Raw genomic sequence first — 15,609 nt, forward strand, 5'->3', positions numbered from 1 at the left:
AGGGGGCAGTCTAAGACACAATGAAAAATCCGGTACAGTTTGAGTGCATGGAATATAAAATATGGCCTAAAATAATGTCTGAGACTGTCCTGGTACATGACATGTCATCACTCGCCCTTCGAACTGGTTAGATGGTGTGGTACTCCACAGGACAAAGCTGCAGATATTGCCTGGGAATCCCACAGGGCCTATAATGAATGATTTGGAAGGGGAGTGAAATCTGTGGCTTTAGCATTAACTCTTGAATAACAGAAAAGCATCACTGTGTAAACCAAACAGGGTTAAAATGTTGATGCCACTGTTGTTCTGCCAGATGAGATTTTGATCTCATGCACTAGAATAATTATCAGCCGATTACAGGGTTTATATTTCATATAAATATACATCATTTTGAAAACTGTCATTTAATAAAATTATATAAAATATCTAATATAATAAGTTACAAATATATTATACTACGAATCATAAGAGTGAACATAAAACTGCCACTGCTTAGAACAAGGACATAATAAAATAAAGCAAATATTTTATTGTCATAATAACCCTTTTACATATACTGTGCTTGTCTAAAGACCGAACATCATCGAACTTTCCTAAAATGCATTAAAAAGTAAAAGGGTTGAACTTGCAGATAAAAGAGGCAACAAAAAAAAAGCAGCATCCAATTAAACGTTCTACGGTTAATGAAAGCCCAAAGATAACAATTGGCATTTTGGTATACAGGCAATTAAGGCAGGTGTGGATCATTGTGTTTGTACATATTCATAGCCAAGGCACCCAAGAGATATATTCTTAAAAAGGTGTCAAACTAGCCAAGCTGTGGTTTAAAAAAACAGTCCAACCTTTCACCCAAACAGCAACTACATAGTTTTTCACAAACGTAACTATTCTCAGGACATATAACAGTGTAAAAAGTGCCATCAGAGAGGCCATCAACATGAGAATGTGATGTGGTCCAACTCCAGGTAGTCAAAAAAAATTACCTCACTACTGACCATTGGTCAATCATAAACCGGCTAAAAGATTATTACTGGTTATATATGGAAACAAGAAGTTCCATACTAAAATGGCATGATGAATATAACTTCTTTTTAAACAGGAAGTCAAGCTTGTCCAGTTTCCTCAATTGCAGTTCTCACTTTTTCACCATCACAGCTCAATAAAGTGCACTGCACACTTGTGACGTCTACACTGAACGTCTACAGTGGATTAAAAAAAGGCAACCTTTCGGCTTGCTTTTAAACCTTGGGTCAATGATTGTTAACAGACTTCCTCAGTTTTCACAATGTTCTTTGGAGAGACCACAATAATGCTCAAGACATCTCTTGTCTAATAACAGATGTGTGCATCTTGTGGTGGACCCAGTAACAGTGATAGAGTTCAGGCTAGTCTTTAAACCAGGCTGCCAGGCCAGGAGACCACGGTCAATGTGACTTTGTTCTTCTGCAGTTTCAGCATTGGGATCAAGGAGGAGTTATTCATGCCGACTGTAGTGACTCCATTCACAGCCACAATCTCATCGCCGCACCTGCAGGAGAGCAGGAGGAAGTCATTAAATAAAGCATTTCATTTTAAAGAAGAAAACTCAACGCACACAATAAAAAGTTTTTGTTCAGTAAGATGTTTTTGAAAGAAGTCTCTTATGTTCACCTAAACTATTAATTTGATCAAAGACATAGGAAAACCAGTATTGTGAAATATTACAATTTAAAATAAATATACTCCATTTTAATATATTTTAGAATTTATTTATTCCTGTGATGGCAAAGCTGAATGTTTCCTTACTCTAATTATCAGTGTCACACAATCCTTCAGAAATGATGGCAATATGCTAAATTGCTAAAAGCATTCATATTATTATAAGTGTTTTAATACATTTGTGCTGCTTCATATTTTTGTGGAAACTGTGAACCAGTAATGCTGTTAAAAAGAGGACTGGAGACTCACTTGAGGCGTCCATCAAAGTGAGCTGGTGTTCCAGGGACTATGGTCTTAATGAAGAAGGGCTGCTGGCCACGACTCTCCTCATATCCTCCCACGATACTGAAGCCCCAACTCTCACTGTTGGTCTTCATCAGCATAATATCACGACACCAGTGGATGGAACTTGGGATTAAAAAGATATGGTCAAATTATACATTTTGCTCATATTTAAGCCCTAACGTCCATATCCAGGAGGACATCAAATTTAAACACTCCATAATTAAGATCACAACACGCCCAGTGAGAAAGAAAAAATAATAATCGCACCCAGGCAAACCCAACCAGCGGGTCCAGAGAGGAGCCCAGTTAACGTCATCCTCTTTGGGTCCCTCCAGTGTGTCCATGTCTTCTCTAGTGCTGGATTCTCCGTCCTGTTCCTCCTCCTCAGAAAACGTTCGGATAACTTGCAGTGTTACTGTGTTCTGAGCGGCCTGAGTCTTTAGGATGGTTACCGCCTCATTGTAGGTCAGATGGGTCAGGTCCATACCATTTATACTCAGCAATACATCACCTGAGAAACGGCAGCCATGACATCACCGTTAACTCAAGCATTGCACATGAAGCTCACAGAGAAGAGAATTTTATATGGAGCCATGACTGAGGAGACTAACCTGTTTTGATGGTGCCGTCTTTGTGCAGGCAGCCCACCGGCTGCACGCTGGTGATGTAGACGGGCAAACGGCAGCGGCAGTCTCTCCCGCCTGCGATGGTGATGCCTAGAGAGTGTCGAGGTTCCTTCTTCAGAATCACGGTCTTCTCTTGACTGGAGAACCCAACTGGAGGATCCTGAACCCAGATAATGCACATTAAAAAAACTTGCACAACACAAATTTACTAAAAGAAATGTTTTAATGTGGATGGAAGTAACAAAAACTTTCACCAGCAGCTGAATTAAGTACATAAGTATATGCACAAACAGTCATGTAAACACTGTACCAGTCCAGTTTTTTTTTTGCATAGTTGGACTAACAGATCTAGATTTTGCAATGCGATTGTAACTTGGTTTTATCTACTGTGTACAATAACTTTCAAAAGTTGTTTCCCAAGATTTTTTTCTTTGAACTTGAAAAACTAGAATGTTTTTTCTGTTTTTAATGTCCCTTTATGCTCACCAAATTTGTAATAATTGATCAAAACTGTATTTTTTTTCTTAAATCTTCTTCATCTATAAATAGTACTGAATCCAAACTTTTGAACAGTGTTCATACAGTAAACGGACTGCCCTTGCATTGTGAGCATGCTTTGAAAAGCAAATATTTGATTAAGTATGGTTACAGTTGTGTCATGTATACTTAAAAGACTGTACCTCAGCTTACTGCAGATCCATTAACTGCGCATGCAAGTGTGCTTAATAATTAATGATAATTTAGTATTCTGAAAAGCTTTGTACTTGGGGGATGGGTGAAAAGTGAAAGCTTAAGACATGTGTCTGACTCCTGCGGTGAAAACATTTGTAAAAACAAACATCCCAGATCCTGCTGCGAAGCAGAGAGATGCGTTAATGTGAGTGGCTCTGACACGCTGCCATCGTAACTCATAGATTGTGGCAAAACGCTCTTCTTCTGCTCTATTCTCTTAGTCTTACTGGAGTCTTCCTACACAGCAGGGTGGCCCTTCCTCCCAGCATGAGCTCAAGCTCCATCTCCGTAGGTGAAAGCTAACTGTCACCAGCTTTGATCCCCAGCTACAAACAAACACAGAAGCTGCAGCAGCTCAAGAGCAGCACCCCAGCCTTTTGATCAGGGACGGGTCCCAGTGAGAGACGGGGGCATGTGCTTTTATCTCCCACTACCCAGCCTGTGTTTGCTGCCTCTGCCTTCAGCTGGTGAGGAAGCGTCACAAAATCAGGGTGTGACTGATCTCTGGGTGAAAAGACACCCCGTGTGCAGGCAGCATAACCTATGAAACATGCAACCAAGTCTTTGCAGAGGAGTCAAACTTTAACTACAAAACACCTTTCTTTTACTTTTGGTTTCCCCTTTACAGGACCGGGAATTCCATGACTAACTCATAATACAATAAACTGCCTCATAATATGCAAAACACTACAATACATGTTAATTTACTAAACTGCAATCCAAGATATAATTCATGTTTAAAAATTTGAAATTTACAAGTTAAATTCATGCTGTCTCAATGATTTGCTGAGACTTTCTTGTATGGTTTTCTTCACTTTTGGCCACTTTTATTCAGATATAATACTTTTATTCAGCAAGGACGCATTAAATTGATCAAAAATGACAACAAAAACAAAAAAGTCTAAGTCAATTTCTACAAAAATAGTAAGCAACACAGCCATTTTCAACATTAATAATAACAGCAAATGTTTCTTGATCAGCAAATCAGCATATGAGAGAAAAATCTAAACGGCTCATGGGACACTGAAGGAGTAATGATGCTGAAAATTCAAATTTGCCAACATAGGACTGAAAATCATATTTTAAAATATATTAAAAATCAAAAACAGTTGTAATTTCTATTTCAATTTTAGTTTGTAATAATAACAGTATTTCACAATATTAATGATTTTACTGCCTTTTTGAAGAAGAAAAAAAATGAATGACCCCAAATTTTGAATGGTGCATACATTTTCTATATATTTAGAAGCAAGAAGGGGAATGGAATTGGGTGTGAGCAAAACTTGCATCATCTATGTAAGCATTATGGTAGGCCACAGCTATGACTATTTGTGCCTTTAAACCAACTACATAATGCCAGGGCTTGTGAAGCACTTTTTTACCTTCATGTATTCGGATCGTCGTCTGAAGTACTGCGGTTCCGGGACCCTCCTTGTCCCTCTGCTCTGACCCTCACTACCCTCCTCAGAGAGATCATTAAGCCTCATCACTACGAAGTTCACTCGCATTTCACATGTCTGCCACACACATAACGGAGCATAACAATCACTTACACAATACACATACATACATACATACATACACACACACACACACAGTGGGTACGGAATGTATTCAGACCCCCTTAAATGTATCACTCTTTGTAATATTGCAGCCATTTGCTAAAATCACTCAAGTTAATTTTTTTTCTTCAATGTACACACAGCACCCCATATTGACAGAAAAACACAGAATTGTTGAAATTTTTGCACATTTATAAAAAAATAAAAACTTAAATATCAAATGGTCTTAAGTATTCAGACCCTTTGCTCAGTATTTAGTAGAAGCACCCGTTTCATCTAATATAGTCATTAGTCTTTTGGGGAAAGATGAAACACGCTTTTCACACCTGGATTTGGGGATCCTCTGCCATTCCTCCTTTCAGATCCTCTCCAGTTCTGTCAGGTTGGATTGTAAACGTTGGTGGACATCCATTTTCAGGTCTCTCCAGAGATGCTCAATTGGGTTTAAGTCAGGGCTCTTGCTGGGCCATTCAAGAACAGTCACAGAGTTGTTGTGAAGCCATTGCTTCGTTATTTTAGCTTTGTGCTTAGGGTCATTGTCTTGTTGGAAGGTGAACCTTCGGCTCTGTCTGAGGTCCTGAGCACTCTGGAGAAGGTTTTTGTCCAGGATATCCCTGTATTGGCCCCATTCATCTTTCCCACGATTGAAACCATTTGTCCTTATTGTCTTGCACTGAGGGGAGGCTTCCATCGGGCCACTCTGCCATAAAGCCCCGACTGGTGGAGGGCTGCAGTGATGGTTGACTTTCTGCAACTTTCTCCCACCTCCCGACTGCATCTCTGGAGCTCAGCCACAGTGATCTTTGGGTTCTTCTTTACCTCTCTCACCAAGGCTCTTCTCCCCTGATAGCTCAGGGCCTGATAGTTCGAGTCTCGGTGCTGTCAGGAGTTGTAGGTGGGAGGGAGTTAATGAACAGCGCTCTCTTCCACACTCAATACCCATGGCTGAAGTGCCCTTGAGCAAGGCACTGAACCCCCAGTTGCTCCCCGGGCACTGGATCTATAGCTGCCCACTGCTCCGGGTGTGTGTTCATTTCTCACTGCTGTGTGTGTGCACTTTGATGGGTTAAATGTAAAGCACCAATTCAGAGTATGGTTAACTATACTTGGCAAATGTCACGACTTTCATTTTCAGCTCTAGGAAGGGTTCTGGTCTTCCCAAGTGTCTTCCATTTAAGGATTATGGAGGCCACTGTGCTCTTATGAACCTTAATTGCAGCAGAAACTTTTTTGTAACCTTGGCCACAATTCTGTCTCTTAGCTCTTCAGGCAGTTCCTTTGACCTCATGATTCTCATTTTCTCTGACATGCACTGTGAGCTGTAAGGTCTTATATAAGCCCTTTCACACTGCACGTTGGACCCGGCAAATTGCCGGAACATTGCCTTCTGTGTGAAAGCACACACGTCCCGGGATTGATTCCGGGTCGGGGACCTAGTAACATTGCCGGGTTCAACCCGGGACGAGCGCTGTGTGAACAAAAGCCAGATCTAATGCCTTGTCGAAGTGATGACGCACGTTATCGCATGACTCTTTTACCGGCTGTTTTGAAGGAAGATCAACGTTCGTGACGAAAAAATATGTGCAAACTGTAATGAAGACAACTGTACGAAGGTATAGAATCATCTCAAGGATGATCAGAAGTAATGGACAGCACCAGAGTGTCACAACAAAGGGTCTGAATACCTAGGACCATGTGATATTTCAGTTTTTCTTTTTTAATAAATCTGCAAAAATGTCAACAATTCTGTGTTTTTCTGTCAATATGGGGTGCTGTGTGTACATTGATGATGATTTCTTTTTTTTTTTTTTTACAAATGATTTTAGCAAATAGCTGGAATATAACAGAGTGAAAAAATTAAGGGGGTCTGAATACTTTCCATACCCACTGTGTGTGTGTGTATATATCATATCTCAATCAATCAATCTAGTGTTTAAAAGTAACAGATTGTATTAAGAGTAATTAAAGACATTCACTTTTTTCTCTCTGAAGTGATTATGTCTGTCTGTACCTGTATGATCTGAGCTGCACTCTCTGGGGTGCCATGTCTTAGGTCCTGTCCGTTGATGCCCAGAACTTTATCATTGTTCCTCAGTTTGCCATCTTTGGCAGCCAGTCCCCCGGCAGCAGATCTAGGATGAAGACTCCTGGCTCCTCAGATTTACGGATGAGTTTGATGCCCAGCGGCTCGGAGCGCTCATGCTTTACTAGGGTCACCTGGATGATGGTGCCGTGGTTCTGGTTGGGACTGGGTGACGGGGGAGAAGCTGAGGGTTGAACAAGATGGTCAAGCCGGGGCTTGAAGCCCTTCTCCTGCATGACAGTTAGCCTGACACGGGAACATGACTGCCGAAGCACGGTGATGGCACGAATGTGGGGGATGGATGCCAAACTGACATCATTCACCTGAAAAGACCATACTGTTAGCTTGAGGTCACAAAGCAATGAAAGTAGCTACAGATCTTTTCTTTCATATCATGTCATATAGCCAAGTGACACAGGTTTTTTAACTAAAAAAATAAAATAACAATAAAAATAAAATTTCAGACGAACAAAACATTAAAAAGAAGGGTTCTGATCAGGCAAGAGGAGCACGTACATATTGGAGCATCTTTCCAGCAGTGGACTGAACTCAAGGAGTGGGAGGGAATCGGGTGCCAAGGTTGTTTTGTTTCTTCTTGATAAAGTTGTTTTGATTTTGCTTTTCAACACAACTTTTCTGTGTTGGATTTTACTTGAATATGCTGAGCAGATTCCACCATCGACGCTGCCAGGGTTGTGTACCGATGGGGTATGGACATGTTTGTTCTGGTACTTTCAAATATCGACATCTTTTGGCAAAAATAGCTAAATGCACCTTTAATGTCTTACCATTAGATCCAACCAGTACACTTTGTTTTAATATTAAAAAGGATCCTAAAATAATGCTTTATTTATCTCTCAAAAAAAAAGAGAAAATCTTTCTGCCAGAGGCTAGGAACAGTCCTTTGTGATAATCAATGCTGTGCTAAACCAGAAGAGGGAAAAAAAGATCCCATTTCAAGAAATAAGATATCTAAACCATCCACAGATCTCTTTACAGGCGTTTGCTCCCTAAAAAAACCAAGAAGCTACGCTTGGGATACTGATCATCCTAGGGCTGATGGCTGACCTCATTGAGATCTCCATATTTATGACCTCAGAGAAGAGAAGCCGGAGGCATACATTAAAACTCAAGGTTGAATTTGAATGTGAACCCAGTCATACTGGTTCACTTTACTAAGGCATTGCATTCCAGGACAGCTAGAAGCAGAAATCCTAGGAGAATGCAGGATTGTGGGAATGAGAAAGTCAATTTGCTTAACTGAACTGAATTGTAATTATGAAGCATTACTGTGTAATTGAGCTTTTTAAAGGGCAATTCTGTAGTTTCATGCCAAATTAAAATGCAATGTCTACATTGGTCATAATGATTGCGATTTCACTTTTTTAACGTTAGTTAGTGTGTAATGTTACTGTTAGAATAGAAATAAAATCTGCAAAGTTACACAGCTTAAAGATTTCTTTTAAAATTCTGACAGTTTAATGCCTATAAAAACGGCTGGTAGGGACTACAACAAGTTACTTCACGGTTTCGTGACATCACAAACCCAGATAAACCCCAGGCGAGGCGACGCTGCGCTGCTTTAGAGAAGAGGAAGAGAAAACTAGATGCACTTCTGTCTTCTAACAATTCTAATGGATTTACAAGTTTCAAAATCAATGTTCTAATTCAGCTCAGCCTCTGCAATGAACTGTTACAATTATACACTGCATGATCCTCTTCAATAATATCCTCTGCTTCTCAATCACGCTCAAACTGATAAGCAATATTAACAATGCCGCTGTTAACAATACAACTGGAGCACATGCCCCTGAGGTGAGGGGCGGGACGTTTAGACGCGCACAAGAGGCAGTGAAGCCAATCACAACACACTGGGCTAGCCAACCAATCAGTCCCTTATTTCTGAGGGAGGGGCATCAAAAGAAGCAAATTATCAGCATGTTAATTAAAGAAGGGACAGAGCAGTGTGGAATAAAGGTAAATTATGTGAAAAATAATGCATAAAAAAACAAAGCATTAAAACATGTTAGACCACACCCCATAAACAATCAAGCCTAAAAAAAAAACACTGAACTACACCTTTAAAATTTTACGTGAATGACTCCCTGCTCCATCTTCAATTCTGTAACTAAATAAACTGTAAATGAGCTAAATATGACCATTTAGAGATTGTGAAAAGTGGGTCAGTTCTATAGGACGTGTACTGAACTAAACCTATTTTGATACATGACCTATAACAGAATTTGTCTACTCAACTGAAAGTGATTTTAATTTTACATGGTCAATAATGTGCTAGCTAGTGGAAATTTCCCAACATTTAGGAAAGCAAGGACTTGTGACCTTTATCCAGTGATGTGACTGAAATGCAAACACAATGTTGCTGGGGTTTGAACACTGACAACATGAGAACTGGACAGAAAGAAAGATTCTGAGAGATAAAAGAGGTGGAAAACACCTAATGGGTTCACATCAATAGCAATTGATAATCTAAAACAAACATGATGGTATGGTGAGCTGAGATATGCCTCACCTCTAGAATATGATCTCCAGGAGCTAGCTTGCCATCCCGAGCAGCTAGTGAATCACGCACAATCTCCTGGATGACAATGTTGCCCAAGGGTGTGTCCTTCCCTCCTACTATACGCAATCCCAGATCCTTGTCTGGATCCTCTCGAAACAGTTCCACTACAGTCGCCTCTGCCACAAGACTGGACCTCAGAGGGGTGTCTGGGAATCCAAAAAAACATCAGGAATCTGATTTACAAATGCTTAAAAAATACGAAGTAGTTCAACATGTGGCAAAAACACAAGCAGTTTGTTCGTGGCAGCATTGGAATGAATCATTTAAGGAAGCACACAAACATATGATGTAATAATCCCATGAGATATTGAGCGAGTTGTTAAATGACTTTATGACTAACAGCATTTACAATAATCCAGATGACAGGTAAATATCTATGTGTATACATGTTGTCAGACAGTGATGATTGTGGGTTTTAATGCCATAATTTATTCATCCTGACACATACTGGTTATCTAATCACAGGATAAAGGGGCACATTAAAGTTTTCCTCTGTTTTGCTTTACCCAAAAGTAAACATAGTTGCAAATCAATTTCCTCTGCTTTTCACTGTCTGTGCTACTTTTCAACTTAACTCCTGAGTTACCACAAATCTTAAACATGTTACATAATTCACCAAAAAAAAAAAAACTTTCTTTTTAAATCTAATCCTTACCAGGTGGTGTACAGTACAGAAAAATAGATATTATACAAATAGTAAAGAGACAGCGACTTTGAACGATTTATTTTTTATGCTAGAATCAATAACCAACATTAAAGTTATTATTTTACCTTATTATTTTACCTAAAATTATTATTTTACAATCATCCTAAATTAAAAGTAAAACAATAAAAGCAAAAATAAGAAATTTTAAATGTTCTAAAATGAAACATTTTATATTTATTGTGCTTTTGTTTGTTCGCTGACAGTGTCAGTTTAGTGGAGGGAAATAAAGAAAGTCTGATAACCATTTTGGTACTGATATTACATAAAATTATTTATATATTCATGGTTTTAATTTAATTTGGCACATCATAAATACTTAGACATGGATCAGCTAATTCTTATGTGGTTTTGTAATAATATTTAATGAACAGGGTACAAGAAAAACAGAAAGGGCCGCTATACCATCTTCACCCTCTTCAAAGGCTGGATTGACCAGTCCAGGTTCTGAGGGTCCATTGAGTTGACCTGTGTGTGCGATTGGGGTAGATTTGGCATCAGCTAAATCTCCATCTGATTTGCTTCCCTTTAACTCATTCCAGGAGGGTCTCTTTTTTCTCTCCGCCTCTTCCCTGAGTCGTCTGAATGCAGGACATCTGAGAAAGAGAGAATTGGAGCACACTGAGTCAGAGAGAACTTCTGCATCATTACTCAGTGGCCTGCTGTTAATTAACCTACGAGACATTCATTACCATATGGCAGCAGCAGTAACTAAAAATATCCTAAACATGCACCAGTGCTGACAACTGCTCTGGATCTGCCATATTCAGCAGTCAGCAGAAAACAGCAGTGAAAAACAAATCAATGCTTAATCAGTTCAGTGCAAAGCTACATGGCATTTTTCTATTAAAGATGAACATGCTCAGGGTGTGTGAATTCTCTGTACAGAAACAAGAGGAGCTATGCAGATGAAGTCACAAACAGGCTTTTCTACTGCATTGCAGTGATAGAGATGGTACAGGTTTTTTTTTAAAAAAGAGCAGTATCAGGTCTAGTCTTGGTTTCACCATGTCAAAACCTCCCTCCCCATCCCACAGCTGCTCTGTGTTTACACTGGGCTGTTCCTGACCACGTGAACTATCAGCCAAACAACCTTTAGACCATGCTTTTACATCACAGAAGATAAGAATATGATAAAACACTAGAAAAAATCCCATGTAAGGGAGCTGAACGCTGAGGCACAGGGTCATTGTATGCAGTGTTCCAATGGTTCAAACAGTAGAGCAATAACACCAAAGTCATGGGTTTTATTCCCAGGGGCTTTTTCCTTTTTTCATACCATATCACCCATATCATAAACTATGGCTTTGCATTCAATGAATCAATATAGTGAATTCTTGTGAGCGGGGTTGTACTCTTATTACTGTGTAAATCCTGTAACTTAATATGTAAAAATGAAACTTGTCAACTCCCATGTGTTTCTGCCAGAGGTGACGAGGCTGAACTATCTGCACACATTCTATAGTAATCACTTATGTGATTCCTAATTAACTCCATTATATAAAAGAGAGACATCCAGTTATTTTAGTATTCATTCATACTGTCCACTTATGCCTAATTCTTTAATCCTGCTCAGCTCTCAAATCTCTCTGTTCACATGAAACCTGAATAAGTGAAATTCCATAAATTTTTGAGCAGCTCTCTTAATGACTACGTGGGCATGTTTATCCACGGACTTCTCATAATTGATTTAATTTTGATTTCTACATAATGATATCTGCATGTTCTATGTCTATAGCTCTTTGACTTTATGCTATGCTGCCCTAGTGATATGTAAACATTTCTTTTGTGGCATGCACTAACCTGTTGTGAAGATGGGGCTGCAGCTCGCAGCGTTGCATGCTCTGCTGGCACTCACTTTGGAATGGGCACAGAACGGCCAGTTTGTCCAGCAGGTTGCGCACCAGAAGGCTTGAGGCACGGCACTGCTGGAGCTGAAGCCTCTTGCGGTCGACAGGACAGAAGTCCTGGTCGTGCAGGAAGTTGCTGAGGCACTGGTAGCAGTACGTGTGGCCACATGGCGTGTCCATGGGCTGCAACAGAGGCTGCAGGCAGATGTGGCACACCAGCTCGTCATCCACCTCGTCCTGATACTCAAACAAGTGACTGTCCCGACCATCATGACACTGTCCACATTCCTTACACACCCGGACCCATGTTAAGCCACCCACTGGTGGAAACTCCTTGGGCTCTGTCATGACCTGATGAAGTTAAGATGGACGTCAGCAGGGCTGGAGAGCTAATCCCACTTTCTCAGCTTGTAAACTCTACATCAGCGTCATCAGATGAGAAGCAATCCAATATTTCCAATCCAGAAAGAGAACAAACTATTAGCCGCTTCATCTACACCCAGGTTTCTGTTGGGAAAAAGAACAAAGGAAAAGTGAAGCTCACGTCAAGCATTCTTTTTCTCGGGCTAATGCTGGCTGGACAGGAAATGACATGGATCCACTTAACCACAACAATATATGAAGAAGGCTGCAGCTGTATCCTTTCCATGAGTTTCCTTCCTCAACAGCAATCTGAGTTTGGCTAACTATCAATGTTCAAGTCATTAAACCGGTTAAGCTCTGTGAAATGACAGGAGGGCAGCAGTCAATACTCACCTACTAGGGTGAACAAAGAAGCTGCACAAAAAATAAAAAAAAAAGAGAGCAAGAACTCAAAATGAATAGTGTAGAAATTCCGAGCTTGTTGTTAATGACTTCATGCCCGGTCAGTAATGGGCCACTTCCCTCTGTGAAGCACATAATCTCTGCTAAATCCATCTACAATGAAACCTAAACAATATGTATCGTAACATTAAATAAACTACATTAACAATGTCATGTGGTGTGACTCCGTGAAAACTAAAAAAAAAATTGAATTAATTTCAATAATATAATTTTTTTATATTGATAATAATAACAAAAAAAAACATCTTTAACCTTTAATATATATTATTTTTTTAAAAACGCATTAACTGTGGGCACTCATGTCAGTGACCTCATAATGATACAAAAACTACAATGCTACAAAAACTCTTGTTTAGAAAACCATAAATACATAACCAAAACTACTATTCAATACATGCAACGCAATGACACAATTAACAACCGGCATTTCAATGGATGAGCAAAACAAACACACCATCCGCCATGAATGTAATAAATCTCAATCATTATTCCAACCCACCTCAGATGCTGGCAATGCAGTCAGACTCCCAGCAGCCACTGCATGAAAACAAGAAACCCAAGCCCAACAGCTGCGCTGGCCGCCTGCAGCCTAACTGAAACCAGAGCCCGTCATCTCAACTAGGGACAGAGACTGTCTGTGCATGTGAGTGTGTGTGTGTGTGTATGCAAGGACATGCAGTTAGAGGGGAGCTCAACAGACTGGAGAGAAACGTTCAGAGTCCGGCTGTGTCGACTCAGGAGGAGGGGTTGAGAGCGTGCTGTATGCGTGTGTGAGTCGAGTGTGTGTGTGTGTGTCAGGAGACGAGGGGGAGTGTAGACTGCTGATGTGGTACTAGTACAGGCAAAGCATTCTAAGAACTAGGCTCAACCTCTTGCCAATTACACAGTGAGTTGTGTGTGTGTGTTATCCATGGTTGAGCAGAACATATTTCTCTCCCTCACTCACCTCCTTCATATTCTACAGATAACTGAATGGACATAACCCACCAAGTGCATTAATTAACACAAAATCAGTGATTCACAACCTAAAGCTTGGTTATATAAAGATATTATATATTTGGGGTTTTCACCATTTCACCAACAGACCTCAAATATTATAAAATTTAATTGAGGGACCCCCATTCTAAAATTTAAAAAGCTTTATATTTCATGTATAAAGGTATTGGGAAAATTATATTAAATATAATATTATTCATGTCTAAAAAATTATGTGGATTTTTTTCCTACCTACAGTACTCTATTGTTCGATGTATTATTTATATAATTTTGTTTAATGTTATTTTTTGCTATTTATATTTACATTCCTCAAAAAATAAAGGGAACACTTGTGGGTTACACTGTGTTGTTAAGTGTTCCCTTTATTTATTTTAGCAGTTTTTATATACACTGTGCTACTTTTACATTTGTTATCTTTGTTATTCATCATCTAAATCCAAAAGTTAAACTTTAAAAACACTTTAAAATGTAATAAAATAATTTATTAATTTAGTTCATTATTATTATATCATATATTAAATCATTTGCAAACATCAAAATATCCCATTTCCAAACTGTACATCATGCTCTGATGCATACAATTTGAAAAGTATTTAATATGCCTGAATTTAAGTTTAATTATTGTTTTGGAGACAAATTTTAATATCGGCCGTTAAATTAAAATAACTTACCAGAATTTTAATATTGCAGCCCATGCACATTTAAATTAATAGAAAAATACTGATTGATGCTTGCCAATGTAAAATTCATCACTACAGTTCTAGGGTGGGCTAGGTCGCAACTATGGTGCTGAATGGTACCAAATTAATAATATAACAATATTTTCATCATAAGAAATGGTTTGGGATCCTTCGATGAAAGTAAATATACACTCTAAACAGTAAAAGTGACTTACTAAACACCACAAATTAAGAGCAGCCTTGATAAACATTCTAAAACCCTCAGCCTTATGGCTCAGTGATGTTTAGCTAGAATTACTTCCACACTTGTCCACTGAAGCTGTGACCCTGGCTAAGACAGATGGACTCATCCCATAGCCTCATGGGAGTATCTTACACACTGGAGACAAGCAGCTTGTCAGTCTCTCCTGTCCAGTAAAGATGTAGCGTTTGTGCATCTCTCAAAGTGGAATTCCCCTACAAAACCTAACAAATCTAAGTCCACATACCTCTCCGAGTACATAAAGTATCACTTGTTTGTGTACCAAACTGTTTCAAAGTCCATACAGTGTTTCCAGATGTTAGGATTACCAGGAGGCTGATGTCATAAATGAGCACTATTCCTGTCCTCTCCACCGCCCACAGAACAAATGGTAAATCAAAGAAAACGTGAACACCCAGTATGAAATGCTCTCACCTACACAATTCTAGCAGGGGCCATGAATCATTCCCTCTGACACACCCTTATGAATACACGGGCAATGGCACAGGCCCAACAGAATGACTTAGTTCGGAAAGTATGAAAAGATACATTCACCTGGAGTTTTTCTTCACAAAAAGGCTGATTAAACATTTCCTACTCTAACCATTAATACTTGCACTCCCTCTAATCAACATTTTAGGCTTTAAAGAGGCAGTTCACCCAAAAATGAAGACCGTCAACCCCCCAAATGTCATTTCAAACCTTTCTTTTTATGTGGAACACAAAAGGAATAAGGAGACATAATGA

The 15,609-nt window shown here is 39.4% G+C and overlaps 1 pseudogene; it reads right to left on the reverse strand.

The window, feature by feature from the left end:
• Window positions 1–501: 501 nt before the first annotated feature.
• LOC113057757 (ligand of Numb protein X 2-like) lies at window positions 502–13,669 on the reverse strand (annotated as a pseudogene).
• Between the last annotated feature and the right edge of the window lie 1,940 nt (window positions 13,670–15,609).

This window comes from Carassius auratus, chromosome 39 (genome assembly GCF_003368295.1).
Source record: "Carassius auratus strain Wakin chromosome 39, ASM336829v1, whole genome shotgun sequence".
NCBI classification, from domain to species: domain Eukaryota; kingdom Metazoa; phylum Chordata; class Actinopteri; order Cypriniformes; family Cyprinidae; genus Carassius; species Carassius auratus.